This window comes from Ovis canadensis, chromosome 1, assembly GCF_042477335.2.
Source record: "Ovis canadensis isolate MfBH-ARS-UI-01 breed Bighorn chromosome 1, ARS-UI_OviCan_v2, whole genome shotgun sequence".
Taxonomy (NCBI): Eukaryota; Metazoa; Chordata; class Mammalia; order Artiodactyla; family Bovidae; genus Ovis; species Ovis canadensis.
Genome location: NC_091245.1, coordinates 126,484,015 through 126,504,176, shown reverse-complemented (window position 1 = coordinate 126,504,176; position 20,162 = coordinate 126,484,015). Strand labels below are relative to the sequence as shown.

At 45.6% G+C, this 20,162-nt stretch overlaps 1 long non-coding RNA gene across 2 annotated transcripts in view; it reads left to right on the top strand.

Annotated features, from left to right (window-relative positions):
* The window catches only part of LOC138418272 (uncharacterized), a 90,156-nt gene that overhangs the window by 56,542 nt on the left and 13,452 nt on the right, over positions 1 to 20,162 (top strand). For both annotated transcript variants that reach the window (XR_011248479.1, XR_011248478.1), the window contains exons 4-7: positions 5,276 to 5,488; positions 16,850 to 16,884; positions 18,003 to 18,151; positions 18,376 to 18,676. This is a non-coding gene — a long non-coding RNA (uncharacterized lncRNA). The remainder of the gene's footprint in view (positions 1 to 5,275; positions 5,489 to 16,849; positions 16,885 to 18,002; positions 18,152 to 18,375; positions 18,677 to 20,162) is intronic.

The window sequence follows — 20,162 nt, the reverse complement described above, 5'->3', positions numbered from 1 at the left end:
TTGTTTACAACTCTTTGTGACCTCATGGACTGTAGCCCGTTCCACCTGACCCCCCCCCCGCCCCCCACCGCTGCCAGGCGCCTCTGTCCACAGGATTTTCCAGGCAAGAATACTGGAGTGGGTTGCCATACCCTCCTCCTGGGGATCTTTCTGACCCAGGGATGGAACCCGCATCTCTTATGTCTCCTGCATTGGCAGGCAGGTTCTTTACCACTAGCACCATCTGAGAAGCCCTAGGACAGAATAATCTGACTATAATCCAGTGATACTGGCAAAGACCTAGGACAAGGGAGGGAGGGGACTGGGAAGGTTGATTTACACAAACAGGCTCCTGGCAAAAAACAGGCCCAAGGAATTTCCAGGGTGGAAAAAATAAAAAGCATACTTTTGAGTAAAAGTCAGATGCAATTATGAAGCCCCTAAGGGAGAAAGTGGTTTGAAAGGCATTACAGCTCAGATGATACTATACACCTGGAAAAGCTCTAAGGACCCAAGAGAGCTCATCAGTGTCAGGAACACGAGATAGATGGGGATCGCCCGAGACAGGGTGTCAGACAGCGGTTGCATAAGGAAACCACTGTCCTTGGTTAAAACAGTGGGAGGTCGCCTCTGCAACATTCAGCCACCCAGGTGATTTTGTCAGCTTGGGCTGCCATGCCAGAACACTATACACGAGACGGCTTAAACGCCAGATATGAACTTTTTTTTTGCTGTTCTGGAGGCAGGGTGCTGGTCAATTTGGCTGCTGGTGAGAGTTCTTTTCCTGATCGGCAGATGGCTGCTTCTTGTGCCCTTACATGGCAGGATGGGGGTAAGGGAAGCAGGGAGAAGAAGGGGTGGGGAGGGAAACAGAGGGAAAGAAAGAGGCAGGGAGGGCGATAGAGAGAGAGAGAAGCACTCCATTATCGCTTCTTTTCTTGTTTACTTTTGGCCTCCCTGGGTCTTTGTTGTAGAACAAAGGGCTCTTCGTTGCCTCTCTGCCCAGTTGTGGGGGGCTCTACTTCCCAGCTGTGGTGGGGGGGGCTCTTCTCTCCAGCTGGGGGGGGGTGCTCTTCTCTCCAGCTGTGGTGGGGGGCTCTTCTCTGCAACTGCGGTGGGGGGCTCTACTCCCTGGCTGTGGGGTCTCTACTCCCTGACTATGGTGTGCAGGCATCTGGTTGCGGTGTCCTGTTGTGGAGCTTGAGTTCTAGAGCGCCAGCTTCAGTAGTCACAGAGCGCAGGCTTCAGTTGCCCTGTGGCATGTGGACTCCTCCTGGACCAGGGATGGAACCTGGTTCCCTGCGCTGGCAGGCAGATTCTGATCCACTGTGCTGCTGGGGAAGGCCGGTAAAGCTCTTTTGTACAAGTCCACTCAGTAGATGATGGTGAAGACCTGACTGGGGGCCATGGTGGGGATAGAGAGGCAGTGGTAGATTGGGAAGGTATTTGGATGGTAGATTCCAACGAGGGGAGGAGAGGTGAGTCATAACTCTGGACTTATCTACAGTGGACCTTTTGACAAAGGGCTGACGGCTGACACGCAGGCAGGGAATTTAGTGGAAAGGACAGGTTTCTCCAAATCTAGTGTCAATAAATACCCAAAAAACAAATGAGCGTAACCCACTTAAGTTTAGCATGTTAACAGAGACCTTGATTGCAGAGTAATGAGACCCAGTTCTCAGCATAGTGCCCAGGATGAGGCTAAGAGTTGGACACTTTTTGTGTCTTATCCCAGAACTCTTTCTCCTGCTTATAAATTCTGCCTTTTTATGGGCTCAAGATCGAGCACATACCTTTTCTAGGGCTAAACACATGGACCAATATGTTTCCTAATATCCCAAAGAAACCCTGGGTGATAGATCTGATGTTCAGGAACAAGATTATCTAGAAAAATCACTGGGGGGAACTAGATCCAGTGAGAATGCGCCTTTGTTCCCTTTTAAAGCTCAGTGTTCCCATTTTGTATGTGCTTGGCATCACAAGGCCTCGCTGTATGACATTATTTACACTACAGAGTTGCTTTTGACTCAGTGCCAGAGGCAGCTGGGCCGGTGAGATCTCTGATTTCATTGAAAAATAGATCCCCAGCCTGAGTAACTTCTAAAACATAACTTCTAAAGCCTTCCCTTTGAGTCATCACCCCAGCACTGGCCTCTTCTTGCTTTCCTTCTTCCATGCTCCATCGTGCTGCTGGCTCATCACCTCAGTGACTCTTCTCTAAAATACCTCCCAGTACCTGGAGTGTGGCACTGCCAAGCACGAGGCAAGGGGGGTAGGGAATGGAGATGAGAACAGATGAGATGAGCAGAGCGCCTGCTTCCAGGAGCGTACAGTCTTATTCGAGGATAAGACAAGGATGGGATGTCTTGGGACAACCCAAGGGGACCCTTGGGGAGTTCCCTGGTGGTCCAGTGGTTAAGAACCCACCTTCCAATTCAGAGGACTTGGGTTCAATCCCTGGTTAGGGAACTAAGATCCCACCTGCTATGGGGCAACTAAACCTGAGTGCTGAGTGCCACAACAAAAGATCCTGCATGTCGCAACTAAGACTCTACACGGCCACCCCTCAAAAGGGAGGAGTCTCATTTTTGACCAAGGTCCCAAGTTAGTATGTGGTGAGAACAATCACATTCCAAAGTGAGGTGTGTGGTTTCTGGGCAGGATGGCAAAGGAGGTCGTTGGAAACAAGCTTTGAGCCCTTCAGCTGATACCTATTATCATTATTCAGTGGCTCAGTCATGTCCGACTCTGTGACCCCATGGACTGCAGCACACCAGGCTTCCCTGTCCTGAACTATTTCCCAGACTTTGCTCAAACTCATGTCCATCGAGTTGGTGATATCATTCAACCACCTCATCCTCTGTCATCCCCCTTCTCCTCCTACCTTCAATCTTTCCCAGCATTAGGGTCTTTTCAAATGAGTCGGCTCTTTGCATCAGGTGGCCAAAGTATCTTCAGCTTCAGCATCAGTCCTTCCAGTGAATATTCAGGACTGATTTCCTTTAGGATTGACTGGTTTGATCTCCTGGCTCTCAAGAGTCTTCTCCAGCACCATAGTTCAAAAGTATCTATTCTTTGGCACTCAACTTTTTTATTGTCCATCTCTCACATCCATACATGACTACTGGAAAAACCATAGCTTTGACTATATGGACCTTTTTTTATAGTCAAGCTGAAGCCTATACAAAACATCAGCAAGGCTGAGAGAGGGGCTGGAGATTACAGAGAGGGTTTCTTCAATAGGTCTTGTGCAATAAGCTTTATTTCTTCAAGGAAGGATGGTGGGATGCTATCTTCTTTTCTCGGTCTATAAGGGTAGCTTCAGAGATGCCTTTTGGCAAGGTTTCTCACAGCGAACTTAGGTAACTCAGGGACCAGAGTCAGATTCGGCCATATGGATTCTCACGTAGGGGGTTGGCTGAAGCCACAGAGAAGACGGCTGTGTGCCTGCACTTCCAATGACCATGAGACAAAGATGCAAGTTCACTGCAGAGCAGGGGTGAACCACGTGAGAGAGACCCCTGTGGGACTGTACTGGAGAATTCCAAGAGCAGCAGGGGAATCGAGAGGTACTGCTAGGTTTCCAGAGACCAAGGCTCTTAGGTAAAGAACTAGATGAGATGCGTTTGCCTGAGGTGAGGGCGTGACAGGCAGGAAATATCCCCAGTCTGGGGGGTGGGGAGCAGGAGAGAGGCTCAGAGACAAAGCAGGTGTCACAAGGGGCCCTGGCCAGTGGAGGTTTACCTCTGCCTCCTCTTGCTTCTGACCTTGGAGAGGTCAAGGTGCGGTCAGCAAGGTGAGGGAAGGAGTGAAGAAACCAACCACTTGCCTCCACGTGCTGGGTAGAGGAGACCCCAACTGAGCTAGGCAGGAGTTTCAACTTTGGAATGGTGATTGGACTCCTGTATGAAGTGGACACTGGGGATTCATCTTCGGAGAGTGAGCAGGAAGCACTAGGACTACCTGAGATTTCATCTGGGAGCAGGAGACGAGTCAACACAGAGCAGAGCCAACCACAGAGCAAGGCAGGGAAAGAAAACATCTCCTGATTGTATCTCGTGAATGTCTCTCTGGAGAACGGGTTATACGCATGCTTGATGATGATCCGGGCTTCCCTGGTGATAAACAACCCGACTGCCAATGCAGGAGACGCAAGAGACACAGGTTTGACCCCTGGGTCAGGAAGATCCCCTGGAGGAGGCCATGGCAACCCACTCTGGTATTCTTGCTTGGAGAATTCCATGGATGGAGGGGGCTGGCAGGCTGCAGTCCATGGGGAATGCAGCGTTGGACACAGCTGAGTGTGCGCACACACACAGAACAATGATCTGAGAGTGACATACATGTCCTTCACTCTCTGCAAACACACCCACTGGACACCTGCCATGTGCCAGGCTTAGAGTTGGCTCTGGGGACCAACAGAAAGCTGAGCCAGCAAGGCCCTCAGCCTTCCCAGGGCTGACCGGCTGATGGGGAGACACTGGACTCCCTGCCCTCCTAGACAAACGGACTCGCAGAGTATTTTGAGAATTTGATGAGGGAAGCACCACCCAGGGTTGGGGAGGGAAGAGGAATGCCTTCACGGATGACAGGTCTGGGGTTGGGTCCTGCAGAAGCTGACAGTCCTGGCTGGGTAGCAATGGGCAGGGAGGCTCTCCAGACAGAATGAGGAAGTGCTCCTTCCGCCCAAGAGGGGAGCAAAGGGGCCCAGTCCCCTGAGAGCGCAGAGTGTGCAAAAGGCCAAGTGAGGGGCCTCCCTGGCGGCCTGTGGCTAAGACTCCGCCCATCCACTTGCAAGGGTGTGGGCTCCATCCCTGGGTGGGGACCTAGCATCCCACATGCCAAAAAAAAAGGAGGGCGGGGGTAAATGGGCATAATTCCTTTCATATGAAATAGCCTAAAATAGGCAAGTCTATGGAGATAGCAGGTTGATTACGGGCTGTTCAGGGTTGGGGGGCAGAGCTTTTCTTTGGGATAATAAAGTTTTCTAAAATTAGATTGAGATGATGGTTAACTTAAATATACTAAAACCACTGAATTGCACACTTTAAATGGATGAACTGCATGGTATATGAATCGTATCTTAGCAAAAGGCCATGCAGAAGTCATAGCACAATAAATACGGCGTTTAGGACTAGGTGGCAAACCTGTAAAGAATTCAAGGGAATGGTTCTGCAGGTGTCAGGAGAGGGTCAGCTCTTGCAGTCAGGAGGGGGAGCGGGGAGCAGAGAGGTGAGTGGCCGTCCAGCGGCCACGACGACCCCCATGAGTCTTACCGTGAATGGTGGTTTCACAGGTGTGATCTCTGTAAGATCAATTCGGACATCTCTTAGGAGCACTCCAGAATGTACGACATGTTTCTAAATAAAGGAGAAGGGGGCAGGTGGAGGCCACGTGAGAGATGGACTGAAAGGCACCTGGACACTGGCTGCAGGATCCAGAGGTTCAGGTCGGACGTCTGCACCGAAGGAAGACGCTGGGGAGCCAGTGAAGGTGGCTGAGCAGGCTGGTGAGAGTGGGAACGTGGTGGGTTACGAAGGGGTCTGGGCTCCGCAGGCAGGAACTACGAATGCAGGGAGCGGGGCTCAAGGTACAGAGCCTGGAGTGGGAACAGAATCTGAGCATGCACCGTGGGGCGGTGGAGGGGCGGTATGGTGTGAAGGGTGTAAGGACCACCATCCCAAGGAAGCTCGAGGAGGAGGAAAGATGCCTGGGAGGCTGGGCGGTGGCACAGGCATGGGCAGAGATAGAGAGAGTGGGCGAGAAGGAGCTGGAAGAAAGCAGAGGTGAACAGGTTAACCTTGCATATATACACAGTGAAAGTGAAAGTCGCTCAGTCGTGTCAGACTCTTTGCAACCCCATGGACTATACACTCCATGGAATTTGCCAGGCCAGAATCCTGAAGTGGGTAGCCTTTCCTTTCTCCAGGGGATCTTCCCAACCCAGGGACTTAACCCAGGTCTCCCACATTGCAGGCGGATTCTTTACCAACTGAGCTATCAGAGAAGCTCTGCATATATACATAGGAATATAAGAAAATACTTCATTACTAAATGAGGAATCTCGGGAGATTGCACGTGTAATTCTTGGCACGTTGTAGACTCTGGGTAATTGTGAGGTCTTTCCAGGTTCTAAGGGCTTGGTTCCTGTAGGAACCTGCTCCTCTGTGTAAACAGTTCCACACTGTGCAGGGTATCACAATCTGAGTTGCAGCGCTGCTTCCTACTCCTTCCCAGACACAGAACTTCTCTGGAGTTTATTTAGCCTGGGGTACTGTGGCTTAGTTGCTAAGTTGTGTCTGACTCTTGCGACCCCATGGACTTAGCCAGCCAGGCTCCTCTATCCATGGGATTTTCCAGGCAAGAACACCGGGGTGGGTTGGCATTTCCTTGTCCAGGGGATCTTCCCAACTCAGGGATTGAAGCCAGGTCTCTGACACTGCAGGCAGATTCTTTGCCGACTGAGCTACCAGGGAATTCCTACAAATACTCACATACTAGTCAAATACTCAGAGAAGGCAATGGCACCCCCACTTCAGTACTCTTGCCTGGAAAATCCCATGGACGGAGGAGCCTGGTGGGTTGCAGTCCATGGGGTCGCTAAGAGTCGGGCACGACTGAGTGATTTCACTCTCACTTCTCATTTTCATGCATTGGAGAAGGAAATGGCAACCCACTCCAGTGTTCTTGCCTGGAGAATCCCAGGGACAGCAGAGCCAGGTGGGCTGCCATCTATGGGGTCACACAGAGTCGGACACGACTGAAGTGACTTAGCAGCAGCAGCAAGCAAATACTAAGTAAGGTAGTCTTGGCGGTGCAGATCTGAGAGGATGCCTTCTTGCTGGCCAGCTCCGAAAAGTCTTCCTTGAGCGAGTTCTCAGATGTTCCAACTTCTCGTCGCTCTGGGAAACTTACCTGGCCTGGCTTGTAAGAGGAGCAGAGAGGATGGTCCTGGGAGGAAGAAAGTTCTGGACCAGGGCAGGGATGAATGGGTGGGAGAAGCAGGTGTGCTGGTGAGTAAGGGTCACTGCAGCCACAAGCAGGAAACAGCTGAGTCCCAAAGGTAGCAGAGGCCAGACTGCATAAGCAGGTTGGACTTGACCCTTTTCTATGAGGGTGACTGAAGCAACTGAAAATTTTGAAGCAAGATAGTGATAGGATATTAAAAAGCAGAGACATTACTTTGCCAACAAAGTTCTGTCTACTCAAGGCTATGGTTTTTCCAGTAGTTGTGTATGGATGTGAGAGTTGGACTATAAAGAAAGCTGAGCACCGAAGAATTTGATGCTTTTGAACTGTGGTGTTGGAGAAGACTCTTGAGTCCCTTGGACTGCAAGGAGATGCAACCAGTCCATCCTAAAGGAGATCAGTCCTGAGTGTTCATTGGAAGGACTGATGCTGAAGCTGAAACTCCAATACTTTGGCCACCTGATGCAAAGAACTGACTCATTGGAAAAGACTCTGATGCTGGGAAAGATTGAGGGCAGGAAGAGAAGGGGGCAAGAGAGGATGAGATGGTTGGATGGCGTCATCGACTCAATGGACATGAGTACTGGGGGAGACAGTGAAGGACAGGGAAGTCCAGACCTGACTGAACGGCTGAACAACAACACTGGGCCAGAGGCCTGGCTCAGCTTGAGCCCTCCTCTTGGGGTGGGGCTGTAGGTGCTTGGTGTGTCCTAAAGGCAGGACAGTCAGCTGCGGTCTTGAAGTATGAACTGATCCTAAGAGGAGGAGGTCCGTGAAGCCTCTACAGATGAGGTGAACAGGATGCAAGGCACATGCGTAGATGGGCTTGGCAGACCTGGTTACCTGCCATTTCTCTGCTTTTGTTGTTGTTGTTGTTGTTGAGGGTAGCAATGTGCCCAGCTCTAAATAAATCGTGATTAGCTTTAAAGCAATCATGGTTAAGTTAAAACTGTTTGCTAGGCACTCATTTTTGCTACAGCCAGTAAAGGGTCCTGTGACCAAGTTGGTTAGTCAGACAAAGGGCAAGTCTGTTGAAAAGGCTTGTGAAAAGTATTTTGAGTCCCTTGATGGACGGCAGGAAGATCAGCCCTCTCTATCTGGCTGCCTCACTGCATCCTGACTCTGAAAGCAGCCGTAAATGCAGGTGCTGTGGCAGCTGTGAAGCAACAGAGGCAAGAAGCGAACCAATGGAGAGCGGCAGGGTGGAAAGAGTTGTGTTTTTAACGAGCTGAACTAAGGGCAGCAAGGCTTTCCCTCTGGGTTTCTTAATATAGGAAAAAAGCCACCCCTAGGTTTTCATTGCCTCTAGCTGACCACATGCTCACTGCTATAATAAGCACAATGAGGAGAAAACGGGAAGCAGAGGGAACTTATCTGGCGTGTAATGTGTTGTGGTGGCCACCACTGGAAACATGGCTTTGTTCTCTAATTATTTTATGTGTTGTAAATCTTGAAGACAGAGTCATCTTTCCTGTTTTTCCCCCTCCTACCCACTTCCTACTTTCCTTGAGCCCACATTAAGCCCACGTGCTTCGTGCCTATTGGTTTGGAATAAAGAAATTTCTCCTTTGTTGAGTCTCATTGTATTTCTCAGTGATCAGAAATATTCCAGGACAGAGGGCAGAGACCTGAACTCCTTCATTGTGCTCCCGAGGGCCTTTTACAGAGGCTTTCTTGCCATTTTGTTTGTGCCCAGAGGGAGGCTGGTGATTTAGAAACTTGAAGAAAAAAGACCTCAAGCAAGAAAAGTCATAAAAGAATTTGGAGGGGTGGAGGAGGGCAGTTGTTAAAATGACAAAGACAATGTAAGAAAGGGAAGGAAAGGATGAAAGAGTGCTTTTTGTAACACTCGGGAGTTTCACGGCACCCAGTAAAGACTCTGTGACCCCTCCCCAACCCAACACATCTGTTCTTGTTCAGTCGCTCAGTCGTGTCCGACTCTTTGTGACCCATGGACTGCAGCTCGCCAGGTTACTCTTTCTGCCTAAATCCCAGCAGCTGACTGATGCCTCTTCTCTCAGAGCAGAGACGTTTCTGAGATATCTATCATTGCTTTCTATGGTGGACACGGTTAAGTGAAGTCACTCAGTCATGTCCGACTCTGCGACCCCGTGGACTGTAGCCCGCCAGGCTCCTCCGTCCATAGGATTCTCCAGGCAAGAATACTGGAGTGGGTTGCCATTTCCTTCTCCAGGGGATCTTCCTGATCCAGGGATCGAACCCAGGTCTCCCGCATTGCAGGCAGACGCTTTGACTGCCTACAGTTCAGTTCAGTTCAGTCGCTCAGTCGTGTCTGACTCTACAAACAGCTGTTAACCCCTTCCCTATTCCATGTGAGCACAATCCCGTTTTTAATTACCCTCCAAAGTATGGTGAAGCTGTTCAGATTTGGATGGCCTTGCAGTGGCCCCAGATCCAGAACAGGGAAATCTTGTTTTCCCTTCCCAGGGTTTGGTTAATGAATGAGTCGGTGACACAGTTTGGACCAATGAGATGAGAGGAGAGGTCTGGTAGGGATCTTGGTGGTGGTGGTTTAGTCACTCAGTCGTGTCCAACTCTTGCAACCCCATGGCTCTTGTGACGCCATGGACTATACCCTGCCAGGTTCCTCCGTCCATGGGATTCTCCTGGCAAGAATACTGGAGTGGGTTGCCATTTCCTTCTCCAGGGAGTCTTCCCAACCCAGGAATCAAACCCAGGTCTCCTGCATTACAGGCAGATTCTCTACCGACTGAGCTACAAGGGGAAGTTTTCTTTTGCTTTTGAAAGAGGTAGGAGTGCTCCTTCTTCAGCTTCTTGTATGGATTGTGAAAAGGTGATGCCTGGAACCATGGTAGCCTTTTTGGGACCATTGGAAGAGCCCACCTAAAGTCTACTACCAAAGGCTCGACCTCTCTGTGCACCAGTTGCTGAACCAAGAGTTTTGGGTGATGTAGAAAAGGATCCCTTGGGCTTCCCTGGTAGCTCAGATGGTAAAGCGTCTGCCTGCAGTGTGGGACACCTGGGTTCAACCCCTGGGTCTGGAAGATCCCCTGGAGAAGGAAATGGCAACCCACTCCAGTACTCTTGCCTGGGAAATTCCATGGATGGAGGAGCCTGGTGGCCTATGGTCCGTGGGGTCGCAAAGAGTTGGACACGATTCACCAACTTCACTGAGAAAGTTCAGTTCAGTTCAGTTCAGTCACTCAGTTGTGTCTGACTCTTTGCGACCCCATGAATCGCAGCACACCAGGCCTCCCTGTCCTTCACCAACTCCCGGAGTTCACTCAAACTCATGTCCAATGAGTCAGTGATGCCATCCAGCCATCTCATCCTCTGTCACCCCCTTCTCCTCCTGTCCCCAATCCCTCCCAGCATCAGGGTTTTTTCCAGTGAGTCAACTCTTCCCATTAGGTGGCCAAAGTACTGGAGTTTCAGCTTTAGCATCAGTCCTTCCAAAGAACACCCAGGACTGATCTCCTTAGGATGGACTGGTTGGACCTCCTTGCAGTCCAAGGGACTCTCAAGAGTCTTCTCCAACACCACAGTTATAAAAGCATCAATTCTTCGGCCCTCAGCCTTCTTCACAGTCCAACTCTCACATCCATACATGACCACAGGAAAAACCATAGCCTTGACTAGACAGACCTTTGTTGGCAAAGTAATATCTTTGCTTTTTAATATGCTGTCTAGGTTAGTCATAACTTTCCTTCCAAGGAGTAAGCGTCTTTTAATTTCATGGCTGCAATCACCATCTGCTGTGATTTTGGAGCCCCAAAAAATAAAGTCTGACACTGTTTCTACTGTTTCCCCATCTATCTGCCATGAAGTGATGGGACCAGATGCCATGATCTTAGTTTTCTGAATGTTAAGCTTTAAGCCAACTTTTCCACTGTCTTCTTTCACTTTCATCAAGAGGCTTTTTAGTTCCTCTTCACTTTCTGCCATAAGGGTGGTGGTGAGATTATTGATATTTCTGAGATTATTGATATTTCTCCCGGCAATCTTGATTCCAGCTTGTGCTTCTTCCAGCCCAGTGTTTCTCATGATCTACTCTGCATAGAAGTTAAATAAGCAGGGGGGCAATATACCGCCTTGACATACTCCTTTTCCTATTTGGAACCAGTCTGTTGTTCCATGTCCAGTTCTAACTGTTGCTTCCTGACCTGCATACAGGTTTCTCAAGAGGCAGGTCAGGTGGTCTGGGATTTCCATCTCTCTCAGAATTTTCCACAGTTTATTGTGGTCCACACAGTCAAAGGCTTTGGCATAGTCAATAAAGCAGAAATAGATGTTTTCTGGAACTCTCTTGCTTTTCCCATGATCCAGCAGATGTTGGCAATTTGATCTCTGGTTCCTCTGCCTTTTCTAAAACCAGCTTGAACATCAGGAAGTTCACAGTTCACGTATTGCTGAATCCTGGCTTGGAGAATTTTGAGCATTAGTTTACTAGTGTGTGAGATGAGTGTAATTGCTCAAACTACTGCACAATCACAGAAAAGGATAGCTTTACTGCCAGGCAAAGCGAGACACACTGGGTTTCTGCCTGGGAAACGTATGTGTCCCTATCCCAGAGAACTTGATGAGGGCTTTTGTAACAGTGAGTCATAGGTGGGGTCTCTTACAAGCTGAGGGTGTGACAGAGTTTGCAGTCCCTTAATCTCAGAGGATGAGATGGTTGAATGGCATCATCAAGTCAATGTACACGAGTTCAGGCAAACTCCAGGAGATAGCAAAGGACAGGGAAGCCTGCTGTGCTGCAGCCCATGGGGTCACAAAGAGTCAGACGTGACTGAACAACAACAAAGCTCGGGAGGCTGGGTCTCCTAATCTTGATGAGCTTCTCTGGTCTCTTTAGTCTAGCCTCAGGAGACTTCTTGGCTGCTCCTCCCGTGATTAGCAACTGTTGGAATCCACCCTTTGGAACTCAGGGAAGTCGGGGAAGCTGGAGTCTTGCCTTAAAGAAAGTGGGGAGAGAAGGGGTCTCAGTGCCTGGAAGTCCCACAGGGCCCTGCGTGGTTTCAGGTCCTTGATGTTGTTTAGCCTCCATATTAACCAAATCTGGAGATATTTCCCTTCTGAACTTAATTTGTTATTATTAGACTGATAAAGTGGAAAAAGATATCTGCTTTTAAGGCTGAGGTAGGAAATATCCAAGATGAACCTGGAGCATCTTGTGGTGCTAGAACATAAGGACGTGCTTACCAAACATTCGTGTTCCAACTGCCACCCCGTCAATGATGGAGGTTTGTGAAAACAAACAAACAAACAAACAAAACAACAACAACAAAAAAACAAAACCAAAAAACTGTTGCAAGAGCTCCCAATAGCCAAAGCCGGACAACCTGAGCACAAGATAATGAAAGTGCTTTGGATTATAACCCAAAGTATAAAATAAATATCCATGAGTACATGCTAATATAGTACGTGGTGGAATAAATAAATGAGGGAAAAAAATCTCCTGTGTAGAAAAATTCCAAATAATTTATGTAGCTACTGTATCCTCAAAGAGATGGAGCGAAACAACCTACTCCTCAAGTTTGCAATGTGCAGAGACTTTCTTCTGAAGAGTAAGCTGTGGAAACAGAGGAGATGAGGCTAACTTGTCAGTGGAGAGTCCCTTAGCCAGTGGTCAAGGTGAGCATCAATAGTGATGTCATATTGACGGTGTGCATCCGATACAATGTGATGAAAACAGTACTTTGTCTCTCTGGTTTTTCTTCCCCAAATCCATAACCCCTGTCCAGTCAGAGACAAACTTCAGAGAAACTTCAAACTCAAACTGAGGTACATTCTAAAAATTTCCTAGTGAGTACTCTGCAGAAGTATCAGAGTCACCAAAAGAGAGGAATATCTGAGAAACTGCCACAGCAAGAGGAGCCTAAGAAGCAGTGACGACGAAATGTAATGTGGTTTCCTGGTTGGAATTTGGAACAGGAAAATGATGAGTTTTAAAAAAGTTATTATACTGAATAAAGTATCAGTTCAGTTCAGTTCAGTTGCTCAGTCGTGTCTGATTCTTTGTGACCCCATGGACTGCAGTGCTCTAGGCTTCCCTGTCCATCACCAACTCCCAGAGCTTACTCAGACTCATATCCAGTTGGTAATGCCGTTCAACCATCTCATCCTCTGTCATCACCTTTTCCTCCTGCCCTCAATCTTTCCCAGCATCAGGGTCTTTTCCAGTGAGTCAATTCTTCACATCAGGTGGCCAAAGTACTGGAGTTTCAGCTTCAGCATCATTCCTTCCAATGAACATTCAGGATTGATTTCCTTTAGGCTGGACTGGTTGGATCTCCTTGCAGTCCAGGGGACTCAAGAGTCTTCTCCAACATCACAGTTCAAAAGCATCAATTCTTCGGTGCTCAGCTTTCTTTATTGTCCAACTCTCACATCCATACATGACCACTGGAAAAACCATAGCCTTGACCAGATGGACCTTTGTTGGCAAAGTAATGTCTCTGCTTTTTAATATGCTGGCTAGGTTGGTCATAACTTTTCTTCCAAGGAGTAAGAGTCTTTTAATTTCATGGCTGTAGTCACCATCTGCAGTGATTTTGGACACCCCCCCCAAACAAAGTCTTTCATTGTTTCCACTGTTTCCCCATCTATTTCCCATGAAGTGATGGGACCAGATGCCATGATCTTAGTTTTCTGAATGTTGAGTTTTAGCCAATTTTTTCACTCTCCTCTTTCAGAAGAGGCTCTTTAGTACTTTGCTTTCTGCTGTAAGGGTGGTGTCATCTGCATGTCTGAGGTTATTGATATTTCTGATGTTTATTGGTATTTCTCCCTGTAATTTTGATTCCAGCTTGTGCTTCATCCAGCCCGGCACTTTGTATGATGTACTCTGCATATAAGTTAAATAAGCAGGGTGACAATATACAGAATAAAATATGGACTTCAGCTAATAGTGATGTCTCAACATGTGTTCATTAATTGACAAGTTTGCTATACTAATGGAAGTTGTTAATAACAGGAGACAGGAGGTGGGGCATATGGAAGCTTCTGTACTATCTTCACAAATTTTCTGTAAATCTGAAACTATTGTAAAATTAAAAGTTTATTTTAAAAAACAGATACCAATATAAAGAATGAAAGAGGTCTAAATCACTACAGATGCTACAGATATTTAAGGGATATATTATGAATAATTTTATGTCAATATATTTGATAAATTCGATGAAAAGGACACCATTGGTAAATACTGAAGTTCATCCAGGAAGAAGTAGGTAATGTAAACAGCACTATGTCTATTAATGAAATTTAATATTCAGTTTAAAGGTTTCCCGCAGGAAACTCTCATACACTGTTCATGGGAATTAAATTTATAGCCACTGTGGAAAACAATATGAAAGTTCCTCAAAAAACTAAAAAAAGAACTACCATATGACCCAGCAATTCCACTCCTGGGCATATGTCTAAAAACAAAAACAAAAACCTTGAAAACACTCATTTCAAGAGATACACACATCCCAACGTCCACAGAAGCATTCTTACAATTGCCAAGATATAGTAGCAGCCACAGTGTTCATCAACAGATGAATGGTTAAAGAGGATGTGGTACAGATATACGATGGGATAAAAATAATGAAATAATGCTGTTTGCAGCTACAGGGATGGACTTGGAGGGTGCTACACTAGGTGAAATGTCAGAGAGAGAAAGACAAGCCCTGTATGATATCACTTATATGTGGAATATAAAAAATAAAGCAAATTGGTGAATGTAACAAAAAAGAAACAGATTCACAGGTATAAAGAACAAACTAGTAGTTGCCAATGGGGAGACGGAAGTGGGGAGGGGCAAGATAGGGTTAAGGGTTTAAGAACTACAAAGTACTATCATAAAACAAATAAGCTACAAGGATATATTGTACAACACAGGGAATATAGCCAATACTTTATAATAACTTTAAGAGGAATATAACCTATGTAAAATTTTTGAATTACTATATTGTACACTTTGAAACTAATATAATATTGTAAATTGTCTGTATGTCAGTAAAAAAGAAAATAGGAAAAAGTTTTAGCAAATTGAATTCAACAATATGTAAAAGGAATAATATATTGTGACTAAATGGGATTTACAAGAAATGCAAAGCTGATTTAACACTGCACACTGAACATCAACAAAGTAATTTACATTATCAAATTAATCATAAAACAAAATAAAGTAAATAAAAATTCACAGAATAAGGAAGTATTATATAATGTAGAATAAAAAAGAACAAAACACCTAAAATATGATCCATGAAAGAAAAATTATTAAGTCAGACTTCATCAAAATTAAGAATGTTTTAGTTTTTTCGACATCATTGGAATAACAGGATATCCACATGCAAATGAAAGAAAATGTACTCATACGTAATGTAAGAAAATCAACTAGGATGAAACACTTAACCATAAGATCAAAAGCTTTGAAACTCCTAGAAGAAACATAGGAATACGCATCATAACATAGATCTTGACAATGATTTTATGAAAATGATATCAAAAGCACAGACAATAAAACCAAAACCAGACAAGACTACATTAAGCTAAAAAGTTTCTTCACGGCAGAAGGAGCAATCAACAAAGTAAAAGGCAACACATGGAGTTGGAGAAAATATTTGCAAAGCACATATCTTATATGCGGATAACCTCCAACATGTATAAGGAACCTCTATAACTCAATACTGAAAAAATTAATAACCTGATGAAACAATAGGCTAAGGGTTTGAATAGACATTTTTTTCCAAAGAAGACAAACAAATGTGCAACAGGTGGATAAAAAAAAATCTGAATGTTACTAATCATTGGGGGGGAGGGGGCAAATCAAAACCACAGGAGGACTCACCTCACACTTGTTGCACCTCACACGTGTGGGATGTTAGTTCCCTGACCGGGGATCAAATCTGGGCCCCCTGCAGTGGAGACGTGGAGTCTTAACCACTGGACCATCAGGGAAGTCTCTCAATTTTTAAAAAATTACTAATTTTTTGTTCTTCAGAAGTCGCTGTAAGAGAATGAAAAAACAACTCACAACTGGGGAGAAGTTTTCAAATCATATTTCTGATAAAGAACTTGTATACAGAATATATAAAGAAAGCTCAAGACTCATTAATAAGAAAGTAAACCATTTTTGGGTGGGCAAAAACTGTGACCAGATACTTCACCCAAAAGATCAATGGGTGGAAAATAAACACTTGGAAAAAATGCTCAGTATAGTTAGTCATTGCATGTGTGCTCAGGCATATCTGACTCTTTGTGACCCCATGATGGACTGTAGCCCGCCAGGCTCCTCTGTCCATGGGATTCTCCAGGCAAGAGTACTGGAGTGGGTTGCCATGCCCTCCTCCAGGGGATCTTCCCAACCCAGGGATCAAGCCTGAGCCTCTTATGATTCCTGCATTGGCAGGTGAGTTCTTTACCACTGGTGCCATCGGGAAAGCCCAAACTGTTTCTACATTATAAAAATAGCACATTTATTTAGTATGAGATTTATGATAGATTTTTGCTGTTATGAGGAAAGGCACACAGTATTAATAAAGAAAAGTGAGATATACTCTAAAGTTGCTCAGTTGTGTCCGACTCTTTGCGACCCCATGGACTATACTGTCCATGGAATTCTCCAGGCCAGAATACTGGAGTGGGTAGCCTTTCCTTTCTCCAGGGGATCTTCCCAACCCAGGGATCGAACCCAGGTCTCCCACATTGCAGATCATTTACCAGCTGAGCCACAAGGGAAGCCGACTCTAAAGTTTAATCACAGTTTAACTGTCCTCTCTCCCTCACACCCACTTCTAGATAAAATTCCTGAAGGAAATGCACTAAAATTGTGTCTGGGTAATTATAGTTTTTCTATACTGTTTATTCTTTTACTTCCATACTTTCCAAACTTTTTATAATAACCGCAATTAATCTCTCTCTTTTTTTTACCCAGAACATAACACCTTAATTTTGAAGACAGTTACCCAGGTTGGTGAAAATACTGATTCATTAATCATCAGCTACTGGATGTCTGCTCTTGCATGGTACCAATCTTCTGCTTGTTCATATGTCCACACACTTGTAGGTTTAGTTTTGGTGACAACTATTTGTTCCCTCCCTGGAGGTGGAACATATGAAAGACTCAGCTGTACAACTTGTTATAGCTGATGAAATGTGAGTGAACACGATTGAGGCCACTTCAGACCAGAAGCTTTAGGTGCAGTTATGTGGTTTGGCTTGGCAGCTTGTGTTCCTGCCCTTTGCAAGAGAACTGCATGAGGCATGGGGCTGTTCCTCCTTTCTGGGTCCCGGAGTGAGATGGCACGTGAAGCTGACCTGAAGTCATCCTGCCACCTGGAGCAAGGGCACTGCTGACCTGTAGGCCTCCTATAACAGGAGTGAGAAATCAAGGTTTGATGCTAGAAGCCGCTGAAGTTTGGGGGATTGTTTGTTGCTCAGCAAAAGCTGACCACTACATATTGTCTATTATAGATGTAAGCTCTTAGACAGTAGGGACCAATGTGTAGCATAGCACAGCAGTATGTGTACCACAAAATCTGGAATCCAAGTCAAGCGCCTCTGATGCCTTAAATTCCACATCATGGGGCAGAACTGTATGAATGAAGGTTAAGGGCTTAGGTGGAGTGTAACAACGCTTAAAGACGCCTTTAAAAAGGAGAAGGAGATGGAAAACTTAAGAGAGAAAGAAAAGAAAATTTTGGAAATTGGGTAGTGGAATGAGAGAATGGAGTGGAACTGTAGAGAAAAGAAGTGGGTGAAGATGGAGAAGAAGGAAGGTACATATAATCAAAAGGTGGCTAAGAAATGCTTTCTATCGTGGTTACCACAGGTAGCCTTTCTGTTCTTAAAAATGGTGCTGGCATCATCTTCTCCTCAAATGCACCTTTCACCTCACTTCCTCAGCCAGAAAGTGGAAAATGCTCCAATGTGGGCTTTGGTGAAAGTATCTGCTGTCCTAGCAGCTCAGGGTGCCACGGAGTCCATATTTCTTTTCTGTCCAGATGAGAGCTTCCTTTAGGTTCTCCTGTGTACATTGCTTTTTCTGGGTTCTTGTCTCTGAATTGCCCTTTTCTCTTAACCTGCAGGTTTCCAGTTCAGGTCTATCCTGTGCACCTAACTTCTCCTGGAATACATCACAGCTTCATCTTCATGCATCGCACCGGTCCACCTTTCTTGGAGAGCAGGATTATTTGATGTCGAGGAGGGCCCAAGAAACTTCACTGAAGATTGAGATGTAGGTGGCAAGAATTTAAATTCATATTTAATAACCAGCTCATCTTTTTTTAATACCTAAAGACTTTATTTTCAAAAGAAAAAAACCTAATTATGCACAAAAGAAATTCACTTAGAATTAATTCACTGGGAATTAAATTGAAAAAAAGGCAAAGATGTTAACAATCCTTTTAAAAAATAATTCAAATTAGAAAGACTAATTATAGGAACTCCTTTATATAACAGGAAACCAAGTTCTCTGAGGCATGGGGCAAAGGAATAGCTATAAAGGAGACCTGAAGAAAACAAAGTTTCTGATTTATGGGAGAATTTTTGTGGATGAGGAATACAATTTCCCTTGATGAAGTACTGCCCCATTCTGCTGATAATCTGTGTGATTGTTTCCGGGGAGATCAAAGGATATAGCAGGACCAACATTTAATTCTGGAATCAGGATCTCAGAGTTCACCATCTTGGACTCATGAAATTGGGAACAAAGGAAGCCTGAATGTTTCAGCGGTCTCTCTGGTTGGATGAAGTCTGCATGGTGAGTGATAACGCTGGAATTTCTATTTGGGGGTGACTTACTCAAAGCATTTGCTCTTTTCACTGCTCCCTGAGGACAGGCAAAGATCTCCATTAGGGTCTGAGGGTTTATGTGTTCTGATTCCTTTTCAAGGTTTTATTTGCCAGTCATCAGCCCACAGAGTAACGCCAATGTGTTAAATGGTGTTTTTCAAAATCTGGCTTGTGTCTCATTAGTGGGTCATGAAATCAAATTTTAGAGCATCTCACTATGTATTTTTGGAACACAGAACAGAATAGAAAATAACTGACTGCACTGGATGCATGCAGAGAGTGTTATGAGGGAACTGTTTCCCTTCAAAGTTCATGTGTGGAAGTTCTAAACCCCAGTACCTCAGAAAGTGACTATATGCAGAGATTGTTATTGTTGTGCAGTCCCTAAGCTGTGTCCAGCTCTTTGTGAGCCCATGGATTGCAGCACGCCAGGCTTCACTGTCCTTCGCTATCTTCCAGAGTTTGCGCAAATTTATGTCCGTTGAGTTGATGATGCCATCCAACCATCTCCTCCTCTGTCGCCCCCTTCTCTTTTTGCCTTCAATCTTTTCCAGCATCAGGGTCTTTTCCAATGAGCTGGCTCTATGCATCAGGTGGCCAAGTATTGGAGCTTCAGCTTCAGCGTCAGTCCTTCCAATGAACACCCAGGACTGATTTCCTTTAGGATGGACTGGTTGGATCTCCTTGTAGTCCAGGGACTCTCAAGAGTCTTCTCCAACACCACAGTTCAAAAGCATCCATTCTTCATGCTCAACCTTCTTTACGGTCCAACTCTCACATCTGTACATCATCACTGGAAAAACAGAGTCTTTTCTTTTTTTTTCAGCTATGCAGCATGTGGGATCTTAGCTTCTAGACCAGAGATCAAACCTATGCCCCAACAGTAGAGGTTCAGAGCCTTAATCACTAGGGAAGTCCTCGAGATGGAGTCTTTAAAGTGGTAATTAAGTTAACATGAGACCATTAGATTGTGTCCTAATCCAATAGGCAGGTATGCCTATAAGAAGGAGATTAGGACACAGACATACAGAGGGAAGACCACGTGAGGAACCAGCTAGAAGGCAGTCACATGCAAGCCAGGAGAGAGGCCTCAGAAGAAACCAACCTGTCCACATCTTGATCTTAACTTCCAGGGTTCAGAACTGTGAGAAAATAAACTGTTGTTTACATCATCCAGTTTGTGGAATTTTGTTATGGCAGCCCTAGCAAAAATAGCAAAGGCTTTAAGTATTATTTTGTGGAATTTTAATTTCATCACACACTTACACAATTACGCTCTGAATATGGATTTATAGCCTAGAATTATTGAAGAACGCTGAGTTAGAGTGAGGCTTCATTTCCATAGTCAGGGAGTCAGCTATGGAGACCATCTGTGGCCATCCAGGTGAGGGCGCTGACAACGGGGCACAGACCACTACCTGAGCCAGCAAAGGCTGCCTGGGTCCCTACCAGCA